The following is a 27,257-nucleotide window of genomic DNA, read 5'->3' as shown; positions in this document are numbered from 1 at the left end:
CGCTGCCGCACGTACTTTTCGAGCCGGTCTCTGAGCTGAATGTTCCGACGGGAATAAATTGGAGTTTTCTTGCGACGGCGACAGAGTGGAATGACATCTAGAGGTAGCTGTCCAGGAGCTATTGAAATGGTAACAGGCCCGGCCGCAACGTTCAGCAGAAGGTTCTACCGCAGATCAATACAAGTTCCAACTAGACTTTCGCGTGACCCTTCCAAAAATGTTCTATCTACCGCATGTCTTTGCCATTACTTTTTAATGCCTTTATTTCCACTTTCACAGACGCTACAAAACTTCCCCCAGCTGACGGCTATATATTCATCAAGTTCTACGTACTGCGGCGTAAATCTGCAGTGCGCGACGGTGGAGCTGACGCAGTACGACAAGCAACAAGGAACCGCAGCCTACACGTGGCACCTGAAAACTGACAAGGGTGGCAAAACGTGTGTACACACTTGCACGAAAGCATCACGTTGTTTATCGCGGGCACCGAAGCGCAGGGTCCGTGCTCCAATTGAGTATAGACCTTTATCCACGCTGGGAAAGCTCGGGAAAATTCACTTGATGAAAATTATACGTGTCATCCTTACCACTTGTTCGTGAGCGACGCATTTTGGTCCGATATGAACATCTCTTTGTGTGGTTTCACCATCAAACACATCATACATGTAGATCACCATAAATGAATACTATGAAGTCATCCTTTCTAGTGGCGCACACACGCTGCTGTGGCGCACCAGACATGGGATAGGTAATGGCTGAAAATATTGCCAGGTGCTGTATCACAGGTATTTGAATGAGAGAAGATCGGGGAACGTTCCAGCATGAGTACCAGATGAAATTATGGGAGTCGTTATTTCCTGTTTCTTTCTTACTCTGTAGAATGAGTCAATTACGTTGACCATAGTTAAAATAATTGCATCTATATATGTGCCCATATGCCGAACCTAATGCTACTTTTACCTTTGTTTCAGAACTATGGTTGACTATATAAAAACAGGATCCTCAGTCTACCAAAATAATGTCGTCACCAGCACTGGTAAGCTTTTGAATATGTACGTTGGTAATAATAAATCATATCACTGGGAATACTGGAAGTGCAAAGGGGTATCACGCCCACCAAAGAACCTGACCCGTTCGGTAAGTTCGCGGGTGCGTTTTCATAAGCCCGTGCTCATCGTGTTGTATATTTTCCGACTTAGTACGGCTCCAAAACCAAACGCCTGACAATGTAAGGAAAGGTCTTCTGCGGTCTCATTGTGGCGTGGACAACGCAGAGGCGGCCGAAGGAGCAGTAAAAGCAGCGAACACCCAAAGGCCCACTTATCACGCACATTTTATCCGAAAGCAATATGGGTTTATTCAGCCTGTTTTCGCCGTGCCTGAGAGTTTGACTTTCAGTTGATAGAATGTGACTCCCGGCTGTCGCAGCGCGGGCAAATAGCGTCACCTGTGGCAGGTTAGAGAACTCGGATTAGCGACGTACCCGCGATTCGGAGAGCCACGTCTCGTGACGACTAATGTTTGAGGCGTGAAGCCGCACTCGCCAAGGACTTTCAATGAAATTTTCTACCATCGTAGACGAATGCAGTTGTTCGCCGCTACCCTGACAGCCGACTGGAACGTGGAGCCGTACTACAGACGTCGCTCGGTTGGCTAATGAGAAACAGGAAACGTTTGTACGAGCCCCCAAGGCGGCAGGCTGAAACGATTGAGGAACGCGAACTTCGGGCAGGTAAGCGCCAAAAGAAGGATGCAGAAAGACGAGAGCGAGAACCATTAGTGGCGTGAATGGACGCCTCGCCTTCGACTTCCACAACCACTTCGGTAACTGACCGAACGACGGTAGGCGGCGCTGCCAGTGCGGAACCTTCCGCTAACTAACATTATACAAGCGTCACTTCAGCACTCTAAAAGCAGAGGGGTAGGAATCAGAAAGGAGCATTGGCTGCGCGGAAATGAGTATTGTGTAAGCCAATAAAGGTATAATTCCTTCGCTGAAACAACTAAAAGTAATAAATGCGTCACAAAATCCGGCAGGATGGCGATTCGCATTGCGTGGACGCGTTCAGAATGTTTAGATAACAGAGGATAATAGCTGGGAACTGTTTCGTTCGTAAGCGAGACTCCGCAGGAATATCTGATAAAATAGTCCGAATAGAGCAAAATAAAGAATCCGCAATGGCTCTATTCTTTTAAAATTTCAACTGATATTTACAAGCGAGTGCAAGACTCAGAAGCATAACAGCAAGATTTTTTTACGTACATCGACGACACTGTCATGCACATTAATACCAGCAATAATATTGTCCTATTAGATACCTTGTACACGAACTACGCTGACATAGCGGTCACACTCCTGCAAAATTCATGTTTTATGTTCCTTCAGCGCTAAACGGGGCCCTCTCATCACTTGTTGCAAAGGCATAAAGCGGGTTTCTTATTGGAATTTCTTTAAGTCAGGACGTCCTTGCAATGAGTATGTGGTATCACTAAGCATAGCATAAATTTTGAAGCTTGTATAAAAACTATTGCTTGCGTATGCAAGACGCCATCCCCCCAGACCACATATATTTCGTATTTATTTACTTTTCTTCGCGCGTTTTTTAGACCACCACTAAAACGGAAATATTGGATGCATTCCAACTGTTTAAAAACACAAGCATAATCCTGAAAAATATAATTACATCCCTAGACGGAATCCTAGAGGATAAACTAGATCCCTACATTTTGTTTAAGACCCATTTAGCTGTTTACTAGTCCGACTTTGGAGAGTTATCGGTGCACAGCGAACACCAAAATACCTTGCGAAAACCAATCCTTGCAAATCCTTGCAAACACCAATCCTTACACAGCGAATACCAATGCTTGCAAAATGCACCACTCACAGTAAGCGATTTTCTCTTATAACACTTTTACACATAACCAGAATGATAACATCACTTTAATACACTGTATGGATAAAGCTGTCTGTATTGCGCCCACAACGTTCTAGACAAATGTTGAAAGTGGCTTCTTATAATTCTCTATTTTCTCTGCAACTTGTCTAACATTTGCTTTAGGGTTACAAACAAATGTTAAAATGCACCTGTAAGAGCCTTAAGTTGCGTCTAACCAGGTATTCCGCAGTACGACTCACGATTCTGAAGACATCTTCTCTAGAGAGTTCCGGAAAACTGACACCCAAATAAGCAGAGAAAACGAACGCAAAATGAATGTCAAATAGAGGAACCACAGAAACAGGTGGTGAAGGTTGGTGGTTCCTTTCTTTGTCCTGTCTTTTGCGCTTTTTTTCTTGGTATAACAATGTACCAACTCACCCTTGAGCAAACCATTTTACAAATAAACGCTCTTAACACATAGTCGTACTACGCTATTTAAAATAGAAGCTTGATCAGTGCAGTAGGTTGTTTCACAATGCGGCAAAACTGGAAACTACAAAAACTGATACCTTATCATGTAAACCACTGTCCTAAATCCGGATCACCGGAACAATTGGAAACAATGCTTTAGCCGCCGCATAATATACACTTTAAACTTACCATACATTTTTAAACCCGTCATATATCATACACGTACTTGCTGAAATCTATATGATGGGGCAAAATGCGCAAAACAACGGTGGAATGAACCGAAAGAATATACAACCCGTCGGCACCCGGCAACAAACAGAACAAAAACAAAAAAAAAACACATTCACTTGGACATGCGAGCAGCCACTGACCGATCAGTTATCATGAGGAAATGCGACTTCTTTTGAACTGATCGATGAATTGCTTATACTGTCATCATCTGCGCGCTCGATTCGCTGGCTTCAATCTTTCTGTCATAATGTTTTCCCATTTTGAAGCAAAACCGAGACCTTCGCCAGGAGCCGTGACTGGCTCACTCGAAACAATATGCCGACAACGCGAGCATTGGGAGCAGAGAAAATGGACGTTCGCTGGAAATGAAACGGTGCAACCCCTGGATAACACGCGATATAATACAGTTGAAAAGAACAATATTAAGAAAACGTAAAGCAGCGCGTAAAGATAACCATGCCATATCTTCCCTCTCAGTAACACTGAAGCACAAAATACGGACCGCTCGAGATTATTTTTTTGGAACGACACTTGTTCACTTCATGGAAAACGCACCGCAAAAGTTTTGGGGATTCTTGTCCGGAAACAAAAAGTCTGTTGAACAGCTTCACGTTGACGGCTGCGTGGTTACTGATCCTTTCGCAATTGCTAATGAGCTAAACAGAACATTTCACAGTGTGTTCAGTCAACCGTGTGTAACCAATAATCCGATAGAACCATCTCCTCTCTCGCCTAACGTAATGCCGGATATAGATTTAAACGTAAATGGTATTCGCCTTCTTCTTCTAAAACTTCATACAAAGAAGTCTTCTGGCCCTGACGGTATCCCCAATGCCTTTTTGAAGTGTTATGCGGACATGATTTCGCATTACTTATATATTTTGTTCAATAAATCTTTGGATGACGGATGCCTACCTCCGGATTGGTTGTGTGGAAAAATTGTCCCAGTACACAAGGATGGAAGCAAACTGTTCGCTTCGAACTTCAGGCCAATATCATTAATCAGTAGTTGCTGTAAAATACTTGAGCACATCTTCTCCAGCCAGATAACTTCGTTCTTGGATCAAAAAATATATGAGGCAGCTTCCAGCATGGGTTTAGAAAAAAGCTATCAATGACGACTCAGCTCGTATCAGTCATACACGACTTCGCTAAAGCTATCAGTGACAGAAAACAAATAGACGCAATATTTCTGGACCTATCAAAAGCGTTTGATAGGGTCCCGCACTCTTTACTTATAAGAAAAATGCAGCGTGTAGAGATTGCTCCCCGCCTTGTGGACTGGATTTCTGCATATCTGAAAAACAGAACGCAGTTTGTAGAAATTAGCGGCTGCCAATCACAAAAACTTGATGTATTGTCAGGAGTGCCCCAAGAGTCGGTCTTAGGACCACTCTTGTTCTTGATCTATGTAAATGATATTTGTGACGATATTGACGCGGGAGTGACTTTGAAAATGTTTGCAGATGACTGTATCATTTATACAACTGTCAGTAGCCCCTTACATCAATCATTGCTTAACGAAAACTTGTGTAAAATTGCTGACTGGTGTGACAGGTGGCAGATGGCTATCAACTACTCAAAAACTTGCGCTCTTACAGTAACGCACAAGAAAACCCCCCTTGAATAAAAATACCATGTCCGTGACCAGAGTATTGAATTTGTGAATAGCGTAAAATATTTGGGATTGACTATTAACACAAAACTTAGCTGGGACGCTCACATCAACATCGTTTGCGCCAAGGCATACAAGAAGCTATGCTTCTTAAGAAGGAAGTTGGGATCATGTGATTGGAAAGTGAAACTTGCAGCCTATAAAACCCTAATTCGACCAGTGCTGGAATACGCATCCCTTGCGTGGGACCCACACTTAAAGAAAGACATAGATAAAGTGGAAAGGATTCAGCGGCTCAGTGCACGGTTTATTGTTTCAAATTTTAGGAGCCTCTCCTCCGTTTCTGAAATCTTAAATAAATGTGGGCTGGAACCACTCGAATGTCGGCGAAGAATTGCAAGGTTAACCTTCTTTTATAAACTGTACAACAACGAATCCGGTTTAAATAAAGGATGTTATATACTGCCACCTCCCCATCGCTCAGCAAGGTTAAATCATTCAAAAACTGTTAGACAATATGCTCCTGAAAATAACACGTTCAAGTACTCTTTTTTTGTACGAACCATTGAAGACTGGAATTCACTGCCTTCCGACTGCGTGCACGCTCCGACTTCTTCTAGTTTTGACCTCTGTGTTAAGAACCTTCTGTAACCCTCTCCTGCTAGGATGGTGAAAAACCGTCCGCAGTATTCCTTAAATAAAGAAGCATAATTTTAACAGCACTTAAAGCGGTATTCTCTTGGCAAACAAATATACAGTGTGATTTCAAGTGGGTGTTTCAAAACTGTACATATGTGATTTTCAGCGATCTTGTGCATGTAACTTTCTTTGTAGTTATCATTGGCGCTGCGATGGCGAGGACATTAAAAGAGGTGACGGTTAAAATGCTTCCAGCTTTTGAGTTTTCCAACACTTGCTCTTACGGATCTTTTTTTCTGAGTATACAAAAGATAAGTGTGCTTATCATATCTTTCACAACGAGTCCTCTGGGATTAAATTTTCTTTTGAATTCGTCTAATGGTCCGTGTGAGTAAAGTAGTGGAAACAATTTTTTTTTCGTCAGGTTTGTGTAGCAGACGGTTTTGAAGGGCTGTCTATAGTATAGCCAGGAGATAATGGCGTCGCCGAAACCACTCCGCACTCACATGCCACCGCTAGGTAAATTTATGCTTAAAGTTCACAACGACATCTAGGGCAACATACCATTCACGTATACAATTGGCGTGAGGGTTTTTATGCTATTAACATTCCATGCGCACCTTTGTGCTGCCCAGTCCGGAAGATATTTCCCTCCGACAAAGATTTTCATTGTAAAGATAGCAACGGTGTCCAAATATCCAGTTAAGTTTCTTACTGCAAAGCCAGCTAGACCTTAAAAATAATGGCGCAGCTTGCACTAGTGGTACTACTGGAAAAACAGCAGAGTTGACGGCCTCTCTACTTTTGTCGGAGACCCGGGTGTTGCACCTGAGGTGGAATTGCCAAAGTGGCGCTGAAAATTCTCCATTGCTGGCAGGCTCGGATGGCTTTTCAAGAGCATCCCCCGTCTCTCCCAAAGTGACCGCACAACAGGCGCTGAACCCGCGGCAATACACTTCGCGAAATAGGCGTCTGTACTCCACACATCAGGCGCGAACGCACGTGAACTTGCGAAAAGATGAACACACGAGAGATCACGCCACAAGGGCTGGGCAGAGTGTTCTCAAAGGTCCAGCCAGCCGACAGCAGGCTCTCCTCACGGGGGGCACACTCATGGCGGTCGGTATTTTTTTATTGGTAGTTTTTGAGCTACTGAAGTGGCGCAAGCCCATCCGCAAGCCCGGCCGACGAAGGGGCCTACTCACGAGGGGAACGCTCACGTTGGGTTGGTCGTTCTCCTCGGTATTTTAAATGCAGAGCATTTCTTTAACTCACGATGTCACCCGTTCTAGGCGGCCGTAGTAGCCCGCATCGCTCGCAGGTGCGCCCTCTCGGCGCGATCTTGGCGTGATAAAGGCGGGTGTCGGCGAGGCTGGAATGCCTCATCGCCGCGCTCTCTGGTCAGCCCCGCTCCTCCTCGCCTACTCTCCGCTCGCATCGCGCGCTCTCTCCGCTGTCGGTTCGCCCCCAACAGGTGGGGGCGCGCGCGTCGCAGGATCAACAACATCTGTGGCGTGATCGTGACGTCAGCATCGCGCGCGCGTGGCGCGATCGTGGCGTGATAAAGGCTGGTGTCGGCGAGGCTGGAACGCACTCATCGCCGCGCTCTCTCGTCAGCAGTTGCCACAAGTGCAACAACATTAACGTAACGCAAACTACTTAACGTAGTGCGCCCCCGGAAATGCTCTGCATTTGATCGTGCCCCTCGCGGGGGGGATGTTTCTTCCATCAGGAAAACGGCTACCGCTGGCGGGAATCGAACCCGCGTACTCGGGCACAGGATTTTTTTTCTGTTAAAGCTATACAGCGGAAACCAAAGGTTTAACAGCTCTGCTGTTAAACCTTAAACAGTTCCACTGAACATGATACCTGTCTAGTCGTAGCAGTGATTCACCAAAGGAGCTGTGCCGCCGTTCTTTCATCTTTGCTACCAACCTCCACGCTCTACATTTCTCTGTCTCACTGTTCAATAGAATTACATTTTCCCGCCTTCGCAGTAGCGGTGTGCGTTTTCCTGGTGCAGTTCATATCCCGTACTTTATATTTTTTTTCTTGTTTTGCCTCGAACAGCACGAGCGGGGCCTCTGTTTTTTTTTTGTCCTTGTTTTTATCCCGCCCGTGCTGGAGGCTTTCTGCCCCAATTTGAACGGGTCGGTGTTTTTCTTCCACAGCCACTTTTTCGGTTACTGTCGTAAAAAACAGCCCAGCGTGCACTCCTAAGTAAATGAACCAGGAACTTCCGATTAAGTAGATAGTCATCATCATCAGCAGCAGCCTATCTACAGCCTATGCAAGGCAAAGATGTCTACCATAGATCTCCAATTAACCTTCTGGGGAACCCCTCCCATGCTTGCCTTCTCTAGGGATCCACCCTGTTACCCTTAATGACCAACGGTTATCTTGCCTTTGTATTACATGTCCTGTCCACACCATTACTTTTTCTTAGTTTCTAATCAAATATCCTTAACACGCGTTTGTTATCGGACCCACTCCGCTCAATTCTTGTGCCTTAATGTTACACGTGTCATAATCTGTTCCATTGCTCGCCCAGTCGCTCTCAATTTAGGTGGAACCCCTTTAGTGAGCTTCCTAGTTTTTGCCTCGTAGGTGAGCAACGGGCAGATGCAGTTGTCATACGCTTTCTTCTTCAGGCACAATAGTAGGCTGCCATTCATTATCTCAGAATTCTTGCCGAATGCACTCCACCTTATTCTTATCCTTCTAATTATCTCAGCCTCATGATTGGGATCCGGGGTAACTACTTTGCCTAAGTAAATATATTCGCTTACCACTTCCACTGCCTCGCCACCTATCTGAGACCGCTTGGCTCTCCCGAGGTAATTGATCATTAGTTTAGCTTTCTGAATATTATTTTCGGGCCAACGATTCGACTCTGCTTGTCCAGTTCGGTAAGGATGCTTTGCAGTTGCTCCACCGACTTACCTAGCAAGGCAACGTAATCAGCAAATCCGAGGTTACTGAGGTTACTCCATTAACCCTTACGCCCACCGCTTCGCAATCCAAAGTTCTCAATACCTCGCGCAAACATGCTGTGAATAACATCGGGCAGATTGTGTCTCCTTGTCTGAAGCCCTTCCTTATAGGTGTCTTACTGCTCTCCTTATGGAGTACGATGGTAGCTGTGGACCCATTGTAGATATCCTCTATTATTCTCACGTAATGTTCGTCTACACCCTGATTCCGCAATTACTGAATGATTGCTGAGATTTCGTCCAAGTCAAATGTTATCTCATAATCTATAAAGGCTATATAAAATTGTTGAGTACACTCCGCGCATTTCGCTATTTACTTTTTCATCGTGTGAATATGGCCAATTGTTGAGTAGCCTTCCCGATACCTAGCTTGCTCCTCAGGTTTACTGAAATCTAAGGTGGCCGAAATTCTGCTAGCGATTGCCTTGGTAAGAACCTTGTAGACGCCTGACAGTAAGCTGGCCGGCCTGTAGTTTTTCACTTCTTTCATTTCACCTTTCTTGATGACTGGGATGTTGATCGCGTTCTTCCTAAATTCTCGTACACTCGCGGTCATTAGGCATTGGGTCTACAGGTTTGCCAGTTTTTCAAGTACATTTTGCCTACAATCCTTCAAGAGGTCTGATGTTATCTGACCCTCACCACATGCGTTGCCCGTTTTGTTTCTTCCAAAGCCCTCTTTCTTATTCTGTCATTACTGGTGGGATGTCTAACTCCTCTGAACTACTCCCGCGTTCGATATTATCGGGGATCTTGCGACTGCTGTATATATTTCCATAGAACTCCTCGGTCACTATAACTATTTATCCCTATTTGTGATGACAGTGCCTTGCTTGTCTTTAAGCGCATACCTCTGATTTTCCCCATGCCTAGACGCCTGTTCAGGGCTTCCAGCACTCGTACAAACAGTAAGAGTGGTTTTGTTTATGTCTCCAAAAAAGAACGTATTCCTCTCTATCTCTAACGCACACTCCATGATAATGCGTGTAGGATTGCCCCTGGCTTCCTGTGTCGTAAGCTCTGCTTCCTCGGTTAGAGCTAAATGTCTGTTCTGCAGCGTGATCTTGAATTCTTCAACTTTCATTTTGTTACTGTTGTGTCATCGATCGGCTTCTTTCGTACTAGCTTTTTACAGTCCCTCCTGAAATCTAGCCTAATTTGAGATCTTACCATACTCTGGTCACTACACTTCAGCCTTCCGAGCACTTCAACACCTTGCAAGACGCCAGGGTTATCGCACAGTTTGAAGTTCATTTTATTTTTATGGTCTTCATTCGACCTCCTCAACGTCCACTTCCAGCTCTCCCGTTTGCAAAAGAAAATATTCATGATGCATAGACTATTCCCTTCGCAAACTCGACTGGTCAGTCCCATCGGTCATTTCTACGACTCAGACCATAGTTCCCAACCGCCTTTTCCCCAGCTTGCTTTTTGCCTACTTTAGCATTGAAGTATCCCATACCTACGTCATACTGTGTTTTTACTTTTGCCGTTGCCGATTCTACATCTTCAGAGAAGCGTTCAACTAGCTTGTCGTCATGGCCTGATGTAGGCGCGTAGCCCTGTACCACCTTGAACTTGTACCTCTTATTAAGCCTACTTACAAGATTGGCTACCCTTTCGTTAAAGGTATAGTATTCGTCTTTATAACCAGGTATGCTTTCATTGAGTAGAAGTCCAACTCCCCGTTCTTTTCTGTCCACTAGACCACGGTAACATTAGACCTGTCCCATTTTCAGCCCTGTAGAGGCTTCACCTCTCTTCCTAGCCTCACTAAACCATCTCGCATCCCATTTATTGCCCTCTAATTCCTCGAACACCAACTTTAGACTCTACTCGCTAACGAAAGTTATCGTGTTAAACGTTGTCAGGCTCATATCCCAATGACGGCCCGTCCGGATCCCGGGATTCTTAGCACCCTCGGCTGCATCACAGGTCTGACCTCCGGCGTGGTCAGTTTTTTCGCAGCCACTGCAGACTGAGGGCGAGGGTTAGTTGGCGTACCCATGGGAGGTTGTGGCCGTTACTACACTAGGATGACCAATCCAGCTCTGGTGAGGGCGCGCGTCAGCGGCAACGGTCGCCTGGATCAGGCTGCACCCCAAGCCGTCTTCTGCAATTCCATCAGCACACGATTTTTTTAAAACGGTGGGAATTTTGCGCCATCAAGATTCGAACCGCGGTCTTTCTGATTGCGAGGCAGATACTCTACCTCTAGTAGAGCATCTGCCTCTACTTCTACCTCTAGTAGATATATTTTCCCGTAAATGTACCTGCAGTTTTCTTTGCGCTAAGTAACAGAGGCATACAAGCGATTCGAGGAGTTTCGAACAATTTTGCCTCTATTAACCTCTTGTTGAAGTCTCCTATTGACATTTTGACGGTAACTTTATTAGAAGGATATGAAGGTATCTGTTCGAAGCCTCTGTTTGTGTTAGGGACGCCGCTGACTCTGAGGGCGTGACGCCGCGCGGTTGCCGTGGCTAGATACTGTGACCGCAGACGAGCTACGGACACAAGCCTGGCCCCTAATGTACTCTGCACTTTAAAGCACTACTTCTTTTCACCTACTTCACCCACAGAATAAAAGATCACGAGCTTTAACAATGACACAAACTCGAAAATTTCCCCAGAACACTAGTTCTGCAGCCTGGAATTGGGAGTGCCCCGATCCAATAAAGAAAAGCTTCCCAGGCTTGTCGGGTACAGCCCGACAAGCTTGCTTGGCTTAAGCTGATGTCACCATTCTGTACTTTTGTACCTCTGCGACCAATTAAGAAATGTATTATGTTTGTTACTATTATGTCATTTTATCTACAAAATTAATATGTTTTCCTCTTTCTGTGCAACTTTCAATCTCTAACAAAATATTTTTGTTTAGTATTTAATATCCACTCGGCGTTAACCTGCTTAGATGTACGCCAAATAAGCAGCTCATAAAAAATTAAATCTTCCCCTTTTCTGTATTTTCAGTTGATCAAAATTCTGTTCGACCTGTTGTCTTCATTTACGCTATTGCAACGAACAACTGTGTTGCTCCCGCCAAATGTGCATTTTTGTGGAAGGACATGGCGTTTCACAGTTTTCTCTTTTTTGCTATTTTGTATTCGAATTGCCAGCGTTGTTTTCCAGGCATTTTCAATCTTGTGTTTTTTTAGAGGAGGCTCACAAGATGCATAGCTTAACTTTCTAAGTTCCTTGAAATATTTCATTTTTAATTTTTGTTTTTCAGAACCTTTGTCCATTGATTAATTGTAGGGTTAAGCGCCGACGCAACGCAGGCGATGAGGCGCGCCGTAGTGGAGGGCTCCGAATTAATTTTGAACACCTGGGGATCTTTACCGTGCTCCGAAATCTCGTACACACGGGCGTTTTTGCTTTTCGCCTCCATCAGAAAAGCGGCCGCCGCGGCCGGGAATAAAACCCGCTACCTCAGGCTCAGCAGCGCATCGCCTTAGCCGCTGAATCACCGCGGTGGGTGAAACTGCCGTTCATGCAATTATCTCCTGTTACAATATTATATTAAGTAAATGCGCTAGTTTTCTCAATTTTACATTCTTCTGCGGATTCAGGGCCTTATGCGGTGGCAGTGCTGGGGGTGTTCGGCCGTGAATACTACACATTAAAGTTATCATAGTGCATGGCTTACAATAACAAAATGTGTGTTCTGAATTTCAGCAGAGGGTAGAGAGATGAATTTTTTTCCTGAGACATTAGAAACTTTGCAAAAGTTCATAAACTTGCAATATACTTTGCGTTTCAGAATCGAGCACAGTTTGGATAGCTACTATGCCATTCTCGGACGACAAGAACTGCTGCATTCTCCAACGTCAAGATGCCGAAAAGAGTAAGATACGGCTGTACAGACCTCTCGCTTTAAGAAATATATACACTTTACACTCTCCTCTAATAAGATGACAAATGATTGGGGCTGAGTAATGCCGAAAATGTGTGGACAAATAATCTACGACAGTTGCTTGAAGGATTTACTACGCAGTCACATAAAAATTCCGTGGTATAATATGCCACCGATAATATTTTATTGTGGCTATGTGTGATATTCAGCGGATTCGCCGTTTCTTTTTGCGATGCGCCGTGTTCGTAGGTAGAACGTTTCCCACCGCTTCCAGCAACTCTGTAAGCAGCTAGCCTTTTTATACGTCCCCTTTATAGACAGTTGTGCTGTCAAACGTTTGCTTTGCAATGGCAAGTCCTTTGTGATATGAAGCAGCTCCCAAAAAGGTACGGCAATGAAGGTTGAGAAGTATTTCCCGGGACACCCTTCGGTTATAGAAGCTCCCCGCACCCAGGAATATTCCTAAATTCTATATAAATGCGTAACAAACCAAAAGAAATAGTTTACGGGCTCGTTCAATTTTTCACAAGACGAAAATCGTGGAATCGGGGTAAGCAAATACTATTTTTAAATAATGAAACCTACGCTGGTAGTTGGACGAAGGTGAATCATTTATTGCCTTAATAGATGAAATATTGACCGTCCGGGAGGTATGTTACCTAATGTAGTTTTACATTATTAGCCATCATGTTTGTAAGCTCCAGCTGAGGTCAACGTTTTCCTATGTTCTTCTCTCCTGTTTGATTGTCTTACGAAGCAGCTGTCAATGCTCAAGTCTAGATAGTTGCGGATTATGCGAGCAGCCATGTTACCTTTATGGCGTACATTTGCCTTATGTCCTATCCTATGTACTTGAAAACAGCGCTGATTTTGAGAACACGATACACCAGTAGCGTTACCACGAGTCGTTACTCACATTGGACAATTGCGCACAAACAAAGTTCGACATCCAGTAAACCAATACAATTGCACCTGCGACACAATGATTGGAAAGTCTGGCCGTGATAGTTTGTTTCCACCATCCCTTTCAACGAGGCTAGGGACCGTTAAGCTTCCCAAAAACAGTGAGCAAATTTAACATATTAACAAGCGTAATCAAACCTTTAATGCAGGTGGAATGCTTAACTCGCGAAGCAAAAGGAGCCATGAATCTGGCCACGTAGTCTGTTTTGCGTAACTATCGCAACTACTCCAAAGCGCTGAAGGCTGCCCGCAAGGCAACTAATAATTAAAGCATTACATATTTCCTGGAGTGTTTCGGTGGAACAACGAGTCAAAATCTGATCAACCGCGAAGTTTTGGAATAGGGGGCATATATCGTTGTGTTTACCGATCGCAGTTAAGACGGATAGCAACTTTATTTTCGTGATGCATAAAAAGCAATGTTGGCATAGCATTCCCCATAGACGCTGTTCCTTTTGCATCCTACCTTTCGGCACGCCATCTGGTATCAGTTTCGTAGCCTTCCACCTCTTTGGCTACTGTTATTCAGTTTAATAAATAGCCTGTATTTTTAAAGAAAAATTTCACCATCATATACCACCCCTGGCGCCTTATTTAGTTTCAAAATCAGAAGGATGATTAAAACGTTCGGAGGCCTTCCGCTTGTTTCACCGTGTCACATAAGGGGGTCACCGCGAGAATTCCAATACTTGTCCATAAAAATGAAGGGTTTAACAATATTTGTCAAAATACTAGTTACGTATTGTCAGCTCTCAGATGCTTTCCTCCTCTGTAGTGCTCTTTTAAACACCATTTCTCGTAATTCTAGTGACATTGCGGAGTTGACAATCAAATCCACCCTACATTTTGATCAAAAATTAGAACTCACTCGTAAAATGAAATGTGGGGAAGTGCACAGCGCAGGATGGCATGGCCCTCAATCAGCGACCTGCTCCACTATCTGTTTTACTATAAAGCTTTTACGTAACAGCCACAGTCTAGTCTGTGCAGGTGTGACCCGAAGACGCTGGCGTGTTAAAAATGATAACAGGCTTAAATTCTTAGCACATACATCTAGTGCGTTGCGTCGTTGAGAGCGGTTGCGGAATAACCGTGTTGAGTTTTTCCACTAAGCTCAGCTTGCAACACGGTTGTTTCAGTACGAAAATGACTGGGGCACCTGTCTTCTAGATTTTGGCCAAATACGTACAACCGTTAACCAAGGAATTTTTTTAAAAGTAGGATTCAAACAACGCATGACAACTCCTGGCGCTCTGACAGTGACGGCACAAATCCACAAGCTCACATAGGGTGACATGAGGCGAAAAATGCTGTGCATCTACTCCTTTTGTTGCAAATGTCGACAAAAAACGATAGTCGACTGGCGCCCCTCCCAATTAAATGCCTACCTCCTCTTTCCGCTCACCTGTCAGGCTGTTCCGCTCCCGTCACGTTCCTCTTAAGATAACACGCTAGAGGGTTGCTCAAGTCAATTTAACTTTACCGCGTTCCACTGTTTCAGGTCAGGTGCCTCGGTGCCAGCACTGCCGTTCGGCGGAGACGCGCGTCAATCAAGGCACCTTATTTTAACGTTTACAGAGCGAGGTTGCCCTACTCCACGAGCGTTCCAAGTGGAACGTGGAACATATCTGGTAGAACCTTTCGTTAATGTTGCCGTTTGATTTCGTAAAATGCTGTCAGGAGCTTTAGTAAAACAGGCAACAGCAGGCGACGAAGAGGTTTTCTGCAGGTGATGTAGTATTTCACTTGCTATCGAAAAAACCACGCATCTATAAATTTTTCATAAAGGAACACTGCGAATATCACAAATGTACTGCTTTTCTGTCTTATATTTTTGTAATGTCGTGTTCTTGTAAACAATGTTGATAAGTATGAACATTGACAACTGACTTACACGTTTAGAGTTGGCTGTGGGTGAATAAAACTATTCCGCAGATTCCAATTCACTGTGGCCTGGTGGCTGAATCGAGTAAAAGGCAGACCGACAGGGAGACAGAAAAATAGACATACGGACAGGCCAATATTTCTGCGTTCAAGAATCCCAGGAAAGTCTATCGTCTTTAAAAAGGATCTCTATTACGTGCTGCTAACGTATTTGGACAGTGCAGCTACCGAGCAAGTGATAAACAGAGAGCAATTTACCTGTGGGCCGTCTAAACGACTGCGAGGAAGAAATGGGCTAATTTTAAGGATGATAGTATTCCTTCGGTTGCCTCAATTTAAAAGCGGTCCGCATCGGCCTGCCTGCCTGCCTGCCTGCCTGCCTGCCTGTCTGCCTGTCTGTATGTCTGTCTGTCTGTCTGTCTGCCTCTCTGTCTGTCTGTCTGCCTGTCTGCCTCCCTGTCTGTCTGTCTGTCTGTCTATCTGTCTGTCTGTCTGTCTGTCTGTCTATCTGTCTGTCTGTCTGTCGGCCCGGCCTTCGGCCCGCGAGCGTGCGCTGTGTGTTTGTCAGTGTCTGTCTGTCTGTTTGTCTGCCTGTCTGTCTGTCCGTCTGACTGTCTGTGTTCCTGATTATCTGTCTATGCATGCATGTATGTACACATCCTGTCCGCTCGCCCACCTGCCTGCCTCCCTCGCTGCATGTCTGTGTCTCTGTCTGTGTGTCTGTTTGTTTGTCTGCCTGCGTGCCTGACTGCCTACCCGCTTGTCTGTCTGTCTGTCTGTCTGTCTGTGTGTCTCTAGTGTCTGTCTGTCTGCCTGTCTGTCTGTCTGTCTGTCCTATTCAATCACCCTGCCAAAAAGAAGAAATAAATTGAGAAAGGCGTTACATAGCAACTTATTTCCGAATTGCGAAGTCTGGCAGGACTCTTCATAATTGTCAACATCGTTCTTCAAAAACAAACTATTAGGCACATCAGGAGCAAAACGTAACTAACAAAACTAATAACGAAAGCTCTCCAAACAAAAAACAGACCTAGGCCTTACTTTAAAGTAAACAAGAGCTCCAAAACTACATTTTATAAACAACTTACAAAACTGGCAGGCACCCTAGCCTCGTGTTCGTGGTTCGAGGGTAATGATTAAAAGTAACGCGAAGTCCCGAGAGTGGCTGCGCCAGCAACGCAAACTCTGAAAAACTGAATTGCAAAAGGCAAACATTTATTCCGCTAACCATGGGAGGGCCGAGAAAAGAAGACAACAGACTAAGACGTAGGCGGAGGAGAGTGGAGAGGCAGTTACGGGCGAGGAGCGCTCTTTTTTTTTTTAATTTTAGAGTTGACGCATCTTTGAGTTTAGTAGCCCAATGAAACTTCAAAAGAACAATTTTTTCTAAGAAAATGTATATACGGCTCTCTTTTTTACGCAAGCTTGGCGATTCTGATGTAATATGTTTAGTATGGCGGCTTTATTTTAGTGGTATTTTTCTTCGGCTGATAATTTATTATAGCGAATGCGAAAACGTCCTTATTGTTATGTATTTGTCCTTCAAGTTAAACGCTAAACAAGCTTTCTAGGAAATATTGGCAAAGCACGAATAACGGTCATTTTTCCGTAACTGTCCTCGCACAGTATACGCCCACGTGCTGACCACAGACGCGAATTGCAGAACGTTTGCAGCGCCACGTAGAAGTTGCTAATAAGGAGAAGCAAATTAAACTTAGGTGAGGATATAGTTGTTTTGGAAGAAATCTTTACTCTTTCTTTTGCATACGATAGTATTTTCTGAGCTTCTTAAAGGAGCCATGAAGAGAAAAAAAAATATGTTTTATTCGAAAGATTAGGTGTTTCATAGTACCCCAAGCGCGTTCACGGAAGCAAATGATGCTTTATTCACTGAGAAATAAGGCAATTTAATCCAAAATTTTAAATCTCCCGCTAAAATTGCACATTTGATGACGTGAACAATGGCGTCATACGAGCCGGTCCATTGAAACAGATGCTTAGTATTGTAGTGGCGGCGTGTGCCGCCGATGAATGAACGACTAGACAACTTGATTGCCCATCGGAACAAAAGACCCTTTATTCCAAGTTGCGCATGCTTATATACCTAAACAACACTGGCGCCACCTGCGGCAGTGATCGCGTAACCGAAACCAAAGAGACAAATATACAACACATACCCTTCATTAAAAACAGCTATATGGATTAGTAATGGAGTAGGTTAGTACGTTAGTACATATGCAAAAATACTATACAAAAATACAAACTACAATGAACATAGCTAAATACCAATACAAGATCACATTTACTAAAGAAATCCACCACAATGAATATGTCAGTTCCTTTCTCTTTCGCACAACTTCGCGCACTAGTTGTAGCCATAACGCTGTGGTGGTAGTCTCTTTCTTGGTGGTTGCACCCTTCGTTGCTGAGTGACTGCTCCGGGAGACTCGGCCGACTGCGTAACAGCAGGCGACCTGGACGCCAGCGCAGCCGAAGGAGACCTGGACGCCAGCGCAGCCGAAGGAGACCTGGACGCCAGCGCAGCCGAAGGAGACCTGGACGCCAGCGCAGCCGAAGGAGACCTGGACGCCAGCGCAGCCGAAGGAGACCTGGACGCCAGCGCAGCCGAAGGAGACCTGGACGCCAGCGCAGCCGAAGGAGACATGGGCACCTGCGCAGCCGAAGGACACATGAGCACCTGTGCAGCCGAAGGAGCAGCCGAAGAAGTCCTCGTCCTTAATTCTGGGGTGGGGCCCTCACATGTAGGCGGAGACCCTCTTTCACTAGCTGTACTGTTTCTTCTCCACGTATAAAGAGCAGGAGAGGCTCGCGGAACCTTTGAGAACTTCGACGCATTCCAGGTTTTACCGTCATCCAGGCGGAAAGAGGCTGGTCCCTTTCTGCTGATCCCCTCTCTTGGGCGGCTGAATTCCAGGTCGCCTTTAAATCTAATTGTGGGTTTCTTCACTCTGACGAAGTCACCAACGTCAACTCTGGTTTCTCTTGCAGCCCTCCGAACATCCGTGTATCGTTTGCTGTCCTGTTGTTTTTGCTTCACCCGCTCCTGTAAACGCCGGAGTTCCAACCCAGGATCGTCAAAGAAGGTGCCCGACGGATGCCCGACGACATCCAACCGAGTTCTTGGCAGCCGTCCGTGTAGCAGAAGCGCTGGAGCTTTTGCCGTTGTAGCATGCGGTGTGCATCGGTAGACACCCAGGTACTCTGTTACCGCCTGGCGCAAGGGTCGCTGCTCAAGAACCGCCACTTGAATGAAGCTTTTTAGTACTCTATTAAATCTCTCCACTTGGCCGTTTGCTTGTGGGTGGTACACGGACGAATGCTTCAAGCGAATGCCGCGATCTTGCAGAAACGCCTGGAATTCCCGGGATACAAACTGTGGGCCGTTATCGCAAATAATCTCATCTGGGTAGCCTTCGCGCGCGAACACAGACACCAAAAACCGCGTTACTGCGCTGGTTGTTGTGTCACCACAGAAGTGTACTTCGGGCCACTTGGAATGATAGTCGACCAGCGTGATTGCATATCTGCAATCGTAAGGCGCCCGCTCAAATGGACCGACAATGTCCATGCCCAGCTTCTGCCACGGCTGATCTGGAAATGGGACCGGTTGCAATGGTGCAGCTCTGACTTTTGTACTTTTGTCTGCTTCCTGGCATATGCTGCACCTCTGAATAGCTAGCTCGACTTGGCGGTCCATGCCCGGCCACCAATACTTTTCTCGCAGCCGCGCTTTTGTTCGCACCACTCCGGGATGCGACTCATGTGCTGCAGCGATTACCTGCTGCGTGAGTGACGTGGGAACCACAAGCCGTTCGCCACGCAAGATCAGATTGTCTACCACAGAAAGTTCGTCACGCACTTGGAAGAAAGGTTGAAGCTCGGCCGATAAGGATTTGTGTTCCGGCCACGACGATTGCACATAGATTTTGCTTTGTTGCAGTGTGCTATCTTGCAACTGGGACTGCTCAAACTGTTCTCTGGTAATGCAGGAAGGAATTTCGAGAACTGATACAACCTCGTCAAACAGCGTTTCTTCTTCCGGGAAAGACGACGCGGGCAAGCGTGAGAGTGCGTCCGCCACTTGGTTTTGCGACCCCTTGCGGTACTCGACGGTATAGTTGTACCGTAGTAGGCGTTCTGTCCATCGCGCTACCCGCAAGGGGCGCCTTCCTGTTCCTTGTGTTGAAAGCAATGCCACCAAGGCTTGATGATCAGTGAGCAACGTGAAGGGGCGTCCCCACAAGTACACGTGCCACCGCTCGCACGCCCAAACACAGGCCAACGCTTCCCGTTCTCCTACCGAATATTTCCTCTCAGCTGGCGAAAGAACTCGAGACGCGAAAGCGACAGTGTGCAGTTTATGTCCGTCCACCTGCTGTAGGACCGCTCCAAGTCCGCACTCTGATGTGTCCGTCGACACTAACCTCCTCAGTCCCGGGGTACCCAAATGGGTACCACAACCATAAAGTCAATAGTTTTCCCCCATTCAAAATTTGCGTGTCAAAAGTTGCCTCCCCGCCAAAAGCAGGCCTTGCTTTCACTAAGCCCCCCTAGGTGGCGCGATGTGTCCAGGAATCTCTGAAGAGCGAGGCGGCGAAAATGGCTTTCAGCGGCGCGAGCGCTCGAATGCGTCCACCGGGTAAGAAGACCCAGAGTACCCAAATGGGTACCATCAAATTTTATAACTTTCGTTTGCTTTTCTGCTATTGTAATTTTTTTGCACTTATTTCTATGGACAATGAACCAAATAAAAGTGTGTTGTAGCATTTTTGTAGCATTTTCGAAGCATTGTAGAATTTCGAAAATATTGGCTCTTGCATTCCACATGCACTGAAACCCAGAGTACCCAAATGGGTACCATCAAATTCTATTACTTTCGTTTGCTTTTTTGCTACTGTAATTTTTTTTGTGTTTATATCTATGGATATTGAATCGAATAAAAGTGTGTTATGAAAGATTTTTCTATTTCCGCATTCTTGGGTCTGAAGAGGCTAAGACTGGAAGAGATGCATCGAACATTCTCAGTATAGTGCTAGATGCCAGCGCGTCTTTGGTCTTTCTGAAACTAGCGTCTATCTCGTCAGACCAAACGAATCGCTGCACCTTTCTTAGCAGGACACGCATTGGTTCAACCATGTCAGCGAAGTTGGGAATAAACCTAGAATAATATTCGACCAATCCCAGAAATAATCGAAGGCTGGCCGGATCAGTGGGCGCTGGAGTGTCTCGGATGGAAGCAACCTTTTCCTTCAACGGCACAATACCGTTTGCAGTGATCCTGTGGCCCAAGAACGCCAGCTCCGGCGTATCGATGACGCATTTTGTGTTCAGTTTGAGTCCTGCCTCTTTTATGCGCCTCAGAACTGCGGTAAGATTCGCCATGTGCTCCTCTCTCCCCTTCCCAAACACAATGATGTCATCGATATAGAACAGGACGCCGCTGCAACCCTGCAGAATTTTCGACATCATACTTTGAAAAGCAGATGGTGCTGAAGCGAGCCAAAAACACACGCGCTTAAAACGGAAGAGGCCGTCGTGTGTTATAAAAGCCGTTAAATCGCGGCTCTCGGGGTGAAGCAGGACCTGATGGTAAGCTGATGCAAGGTCAAGCTTGGAAAAGTGGGTTGCCCCCACTAGACTATGCAATAGCTCTTCTGTATGAGGGAGGGGAAAGCTATCTGCTACGACGGCTTTGTTTACCTGTCGAAGATCTACACAAATGCGGATACCTCCATCTTTCTTTTCCACCACGACAATGGGGGACACCCACTCTGATGCCTCTATTCGCTCTATCACGTCCATTTTTTCCAAGCGGCGGAGTTCTTCCGAGACTCGTGGTCGGAGTGAGAGCGGAAGGCGCCTGAGTTTTGAAGCAACTGGCTGAACTGTGGACCGTGTCTTGACGCGGTGAACAAAACCCTTCGCGATGCCAAGTCCTGGACCGAAAATAGCACCAAACTCTTCAACTAATTCTGATGGAAGGTGAATGGACTCCTCCGCCCCTGCCTTGACTGCGGTGTGCTCCGTTCGAGCGTTAGTACGCACCGCTGTCGTTTCAAGGCACTGTAGTGACGAGCCATCAATCTGCAGACCGAGCGCCCTGATTGCATCAATACCCAAAAGCGAGGTGCCTTGTTCAACGACATAAAAAAGAAGAACTGTTGTGCAGTTATTGTACGTGACATCAGCAAAGAAGCAACCACGCACTGGAATTGGTTTCTTCGAATAATTCAGTAGTCTAGTTCGAGCAGCTGAAAGCGTCTGTCCTTCAAAATGCTGCCTAAATAGGTCATGCGACAAAATCGAAACTGACGACCCTGAATCCACGAGGAAAGTTAACTTCGTTTCACCAACTGCTACTGATACGTAGATTGCGGGACGAGTGGATGTCGTCACAGCCAGAATGCTTAATACTTCTTCAGTTATCGAATTTTCGCCGTCTAGTTCACGAACCGGAGCGGCGTTTCTGTTGCAGACCGAGCGAAAATGACACATAATACCGCAACCATGACACCGCTTGTTTTTGGCTGGGCAGCGGAATGAAGCTGCGTTGTGCCGAGGGGAACCGCAGCGGTAACCATGTGCCTGCTGGTTGCGAAAACGCTTCGAGGGACCGGCGGAAGTAGGCGGAGTGTTTGCACGAGCATTTATGCGCTGCACATCTGCAGTGGAAAATTCTTGGAGGTCATTGGTTGCCTGTTCGAACTGCGTCGCTATAAGTACAGCTCGAGCGAACGAGAGGGAAGACCCTTCAAGAAGCAACCGCTCGCGCAAATTGCGAGATGATACACCCGCAACGAACTGGTCACGCAAGGAATCTTCTTGAGAAGGAAAAGAGCACGTAGCTGAAAGCTCACGTAACGCGGTAACGTACTCATTGATTGCTTCACCGACTTGCTGCACGCGCCTACCGAAACGGTGCCGTTCGACCACAACATTGATTGTTGTCGTGAAGTGCGCATGCAGCGCTGCGACAGCGATATCGTACGACGACGCTTCATGCTTTGTCTGAGTAGTGTCCTTGATAACTCCTGATTCTGTATCAGTAGTTGATTGCTCACCGGGCTTAGCGTTGGCCAAGGATGGAAGCGGCAGAGTGTGAAATATGCGCTGGCCTTCGACACCGAGGCTGTGCAGTAGAAGAGCCTTGCGACGGTCCGGCGCGCACTCCGAAGCACCCGATGCGAGCAGAAAATTCTCGAAGATGCGGATCCATTGCGGCCAGGGTACAGCAGGACGGCCAGACGTGGGCAGGAACGGGGGCGGCGGTGCCAGTACGGAAACACTCATCGCGGAGAAAACAGTTGGCGAAAATTACGAAAATCACGCCCCCTCCTAAACGAGCATCCTCGTCACCAATGTAGTGGCGGCGTGTGCCGCCGATGAATGAACGACTAGACAACTTGATTGCCCATCGGAACAAAAGACCTTTATTCCAAGTTGCGCATGCTTATATACCTAAACAACACTGGCGCCACCTGCGGCAGTGATCGCGTAACCGAAACCAAAGAGACAAATATACAACAAGTATGTCGACTCCATATAGCACCCACATGCGGGAGTCAGACAGGAACCGAAACTCGTACCGAAACCGAGACGGCGGCCATTTTAAAAATACTAGTAAAATCTAGTGCACCCGCAGCCCTAGTCATGGAATCACCTGATCCGGGGAACAAAACTCTCGCCGAGGAGCTAGGGCTTGCATTTAACAACCTCACAACACTTGAACGCTAAATGCTTCTAAGTGCACGAGCGGCAGGAGTTGTGGGATACGCGGTGGACGGGAAAGCGACCATTCCTCGATAGCCACAACAGACGAACGCCCTGCCGTCGGCACCGCTGCCTCGTCAGCCCCGTCGCGACGGACGAATACAGACTGGTACGTATGTGCCGTATTTTTATTACGGTTAATAATAGTTCAATTTCAGTAGCAGTATCGCTTATGCCAGTTGGCCGGTGTCGTGTATGGAAAGCCGTTCACGCGAGCTCTCTGCTTCCACCAGAAAGATACGAGCGTCAATGCGCGATGTGTACGGCATTTTGTTCCCCCAAGGTCAGAGCGCTTTGACGAAGTCGGCGACGAGCGCCAGCATGTCCCAGGAGTGAGCTAACGTAAGGGTTCCTGCCGTAATCACTTCCTCAGAAATGAAGCGAGCACAGTCGTACTTCCTTTAGCTCTCTTTCTCCTCCGTTTGCAAAGTTCACGAAACGTAGCCACTTGCTTCGGCGAGGTTCGTCGTTGGGCAGCACATGAAAGGAGATCTCCTCACCGGCGGGGATCTCACACTCCCTCGACGATTTGCCCGTACTACATGGGCATTTCAAAACGTAGCAACGAAATTTCATTGTAAAGTACTCGAACAAACTGAAGTTTTCAGTGGTTGTAAACTGGAAACGAGCTCCAACAATAGCAGCAAGCCAACACCATTCCGAAACTGCGACGACTGTCACTATCTCGTCGCTGCTTGCTGTTCCTTACTCCCCTCGTTTCTATTTTTACCTTTGCTGGTTGGCGATATAACGGCCAACCTCCTGTGAAGGGATTACGATACGAAGCAAGGTCTCGGCTGTGCGTGCTGGAACGGTTCGTTGGCCCCGAAGAGCCTCGAACCCGAAAATTCGTCTGCGCGACGATGGCGACGGCGAGATGTCGAGTTCGGCTGGCGGTAGTTTCGTACGCACTGGCGTACACGCTTGCGTGTTTATTCGGAACTTCAACCGTTTGCACCACCGTTCTTAGTGTCATAAAAGGAATGTGCAGTATGTTTAACTGGCATATAGCTCACTATGCAAACTGGTAAGCCCTGCCTATTGCGTTCGCTTTTGCCGGCCTCCGCCAATCGCAGAGCATTCTCGAGTGACATCATAGGTTCTGTTGCGGAAAATGAGCTGGTGGGTCGCATGGACATTTCTTTTTTTCCTAATTATGTAGCTTATTTGAGCGAAGTTTGCGTTATAAGGGGTGCCGTTATGGTTCTAACGAGGCAACCTTTCGAATGAACCAAACTTGTGTTTTCTCTTCATGGCTCCTTTAAACACAACAAATTTCGTCTTTATTGCTGTATTTGTGTGTGTGCCTCTTCACACCTGATTTAACTGCCCTGCCAGAACAATCACGATAGATTGATAGAACACGAACTATAATAGGCAAGAGCACTCAAATCTATTGGAACTGCCGTAATGCTCACGAATGTCAACAGTATTTAGGGCAAATAAATGAAGGCCGTATTTGAGTGACAATACAGGTACGGTATCGATAGAACCACCAATCTTTAAAATAGGGAGCACAGTGGAATATTTTTTTAGAAACAGAATTGCAGAAACAAAGCTTTAGAGCGGCCATGATGAAAAAACGCGTTTGTTTTATTCAAAAGCATAGGTGATGTACAGTGCTCCAAGCACTTGTACTAGAGCAAACGATGCTTTATTCTCTAAGACATTACATATCATCAACCAAAATTTCCAGTCTCCCGCTAAATCGTGCGTTTCATGACGCAGCGAGGACGTATCCAGGACAGATATTTGAAGCGAATGTTACGTATGCCAACTAGCGCTGCATCGCACGAAGAAACGTCTAATGTTGCTTCGTTTACCGTTGTCCTCTAGATGGCGTCACAATAACACTCAGGACCGCTGTCCGCCCTCTGGTTGCTTTTTACTGGATTTGCACCTGGCATATTTTTGTTACGGTTGATAGTATTCGTTTTGTGAAACCTCGAGTATGCTTGATAAACAGGGTCACGTAAGACAATGCTGCTATACCAATTTAGCACTGTCGTGCGAGACAACCTGAAAGCGTCGGACTGCTGTCGGTCGCTTTGGGGTCGTCTAGTCCACTGTAGGTTCTGTTGCGGAGTAGCTGAATATACATTGTCTTTTTCCTATTTATACAGCTTATTTAGTAGTGTGAGCTTAAAGCGGTGTAGGTGCTATAGTAACGGGGCTATCTTTCGGATGACCCAAACTTCCATTTCCTCTTCATGGCCCTCAAAACGATATTGATGAGGGAGAAGATCAGAATAAACTATACAATCAATAAATGTCGGCCCGGGCTGCTTCAATAAAAAAAATCGAGAGTGCTAATGGACGGCGCGCGAGCAGTGCGAATGCTAGAACATTTGAGTTTACAAACTACAAATGCGTTTATCATAGAAGACACAAAAACTAGAGGACGAGGGTGATCGGTTGAAGAAATAAAATAGAGTGATACTGGGAAAGAGCGCGAGTCAACTATCATCTTTTGACGGCAAAGCAGCAAAAAAAAATATACACTGCCAAACATATTCATGTTGGATGGAAAGCAACAGACCATTTGCGAGACTTTTGAATTTTCCGCAAAGCTTATTTTACTGGCGGCGACAAACAGGAGACAATCCCCCGGAACTGCCCTGCGCAGCTAGCCTGCCAAAACGGTTCATAAGTGAAGCCTCAGTTTTGAAGAAGAGATAGCAACGATGCAGAAACAGCCGAATTTTGACGAGTCTTCTTGTGAAACAACGATGTTTACTCATATATTTTTGCAACAAACGTATTTCCGTATTCACGACGTGATTGTAAGCATTCAAACATTTGTTTTAGCATTTAAGATTATATGTGTCCTTCATTTCAGTATGCATTCTCTGGGCCAAAAGTGAGTTTGTCGACAACGTCCCGGTGGAATGCATTCAAGCATACAGGAAGTTCTGCGGAAAGGGAATTCTCCTTTACACCAAGAACACGTGCAGCAGTAAACCAGGAGTTCTTAAACTTTGGCCCACAGAAGCATGGCGTATACCCACTGTATTTTGGCCCCAGAACGTACCAACCATAGCACATTGATAATGCTTTCCTTACACCGAGCCATATCTATATAATTTCAAACAGCAAATATACAACTGCATCAACAGGATACCGCCTCCTCCATGTTGCAAGCAAAAGAAAAACGGCACTCAACGATGGTAGACCAAACCCTTCAGAAATAAAATTAGCACATAAAGATTGTTTTCTGCGTTTTTGCCTCTAACAAACGTGTAAAATCACGTCATTTTTTTACAAGGACTACTCAGCATAACTTCAAGACGATTTGTTTGGTATAAATACCACTAAGTACAGGAATGATAATCAATCAATCAATCCACCTTTATTTTCGTGGCCCAGGAACGACCCTTGGGTCTTAGTACTGGTACACCATATACAAACATTCATAAAAACGAACTAAAATCAAGACAACACAACACAAGAAACCATATGTATGGGAGAAACAATAAAGTAAAAATAGTTACAGTGAACCCAGAAAGCAAAACAGCAAAAAAAGGAAGCCTAGTGTTAGAAGACTTGACACGCGACCAGCAAAACGTTGAACGCATGTGAAAATTTGAAAATACACAAGCAAATACTCAATGAACATGACGGGGGTAGATTATACACATTAAATGAAGGTTAGGTTTTGTAACAAAATGTAAGGAAGTTTTAAAAGGGAAAAACGAAGTTCAGCGTTACAAGCGCTGACACTCAAACCTACAGAAATTCAAGCAACGCGAAGCCAGGAAAAGTGAAAAACAAACAAGCAAGAAGATGATTTGAATAAAATAAATACGGCACATAAATACGGCACATAAATGAAGTGCAACCAAGTCATCACACAAAATATCACAATGAAGAAGTTTATAAAAAAAGATAACATCAGCTTGCATTCGTCGACACCAAAGGGAAGGAATACTTTTGAG

General features: G+C 45.7%; 1 long non-coding RNA gene across 1 annotated transcript; it reads left to right on the top strand.

The window, feature by feature from the left end:
* The first annotated feature begins 283 nt into the window (after window positions 1-283).
* On the top strand, window positions 284-26,515 carry LOC144152598 (uncharacterized). Its single transcript, XR_013319190.1, has 4 exons — window positions 284-440; window positions 972-1,036; window positions 12,592-12,675; window positions 26,162-26,515. It is a non-coding gene; the product is annotated as an uncharacterized LOC144152598 (long non-coding RNA).
* Window positions 26,516-27,257: the final 742 nt, after the last annotated feature.

This window comes from Haemaphysalis longicornis, unplaced genomic scaffold (genome assembly GCF_048455015.1).
Source record: "Haemaphysalis longicornis isolate Haplotype H1 unplaced genomic scaffold, Haemaphysalis longicornis Haplotype H1 scaffold_9, whole genome shotgun sequence".
NCBI classification, from domain to species: domain Eukaryota; kingdom Metazoa; phylum Arthropoda; class Arachnida; order Ixodida; family Ixodidae; genus Haemaphysalis; species Haemaphysalis longicornis.
The sequence above is the reverse complement of the archived record's forward strand: the minus strand, read 5'-3'. Positions and strand labels throughout refer to the sequence as shown.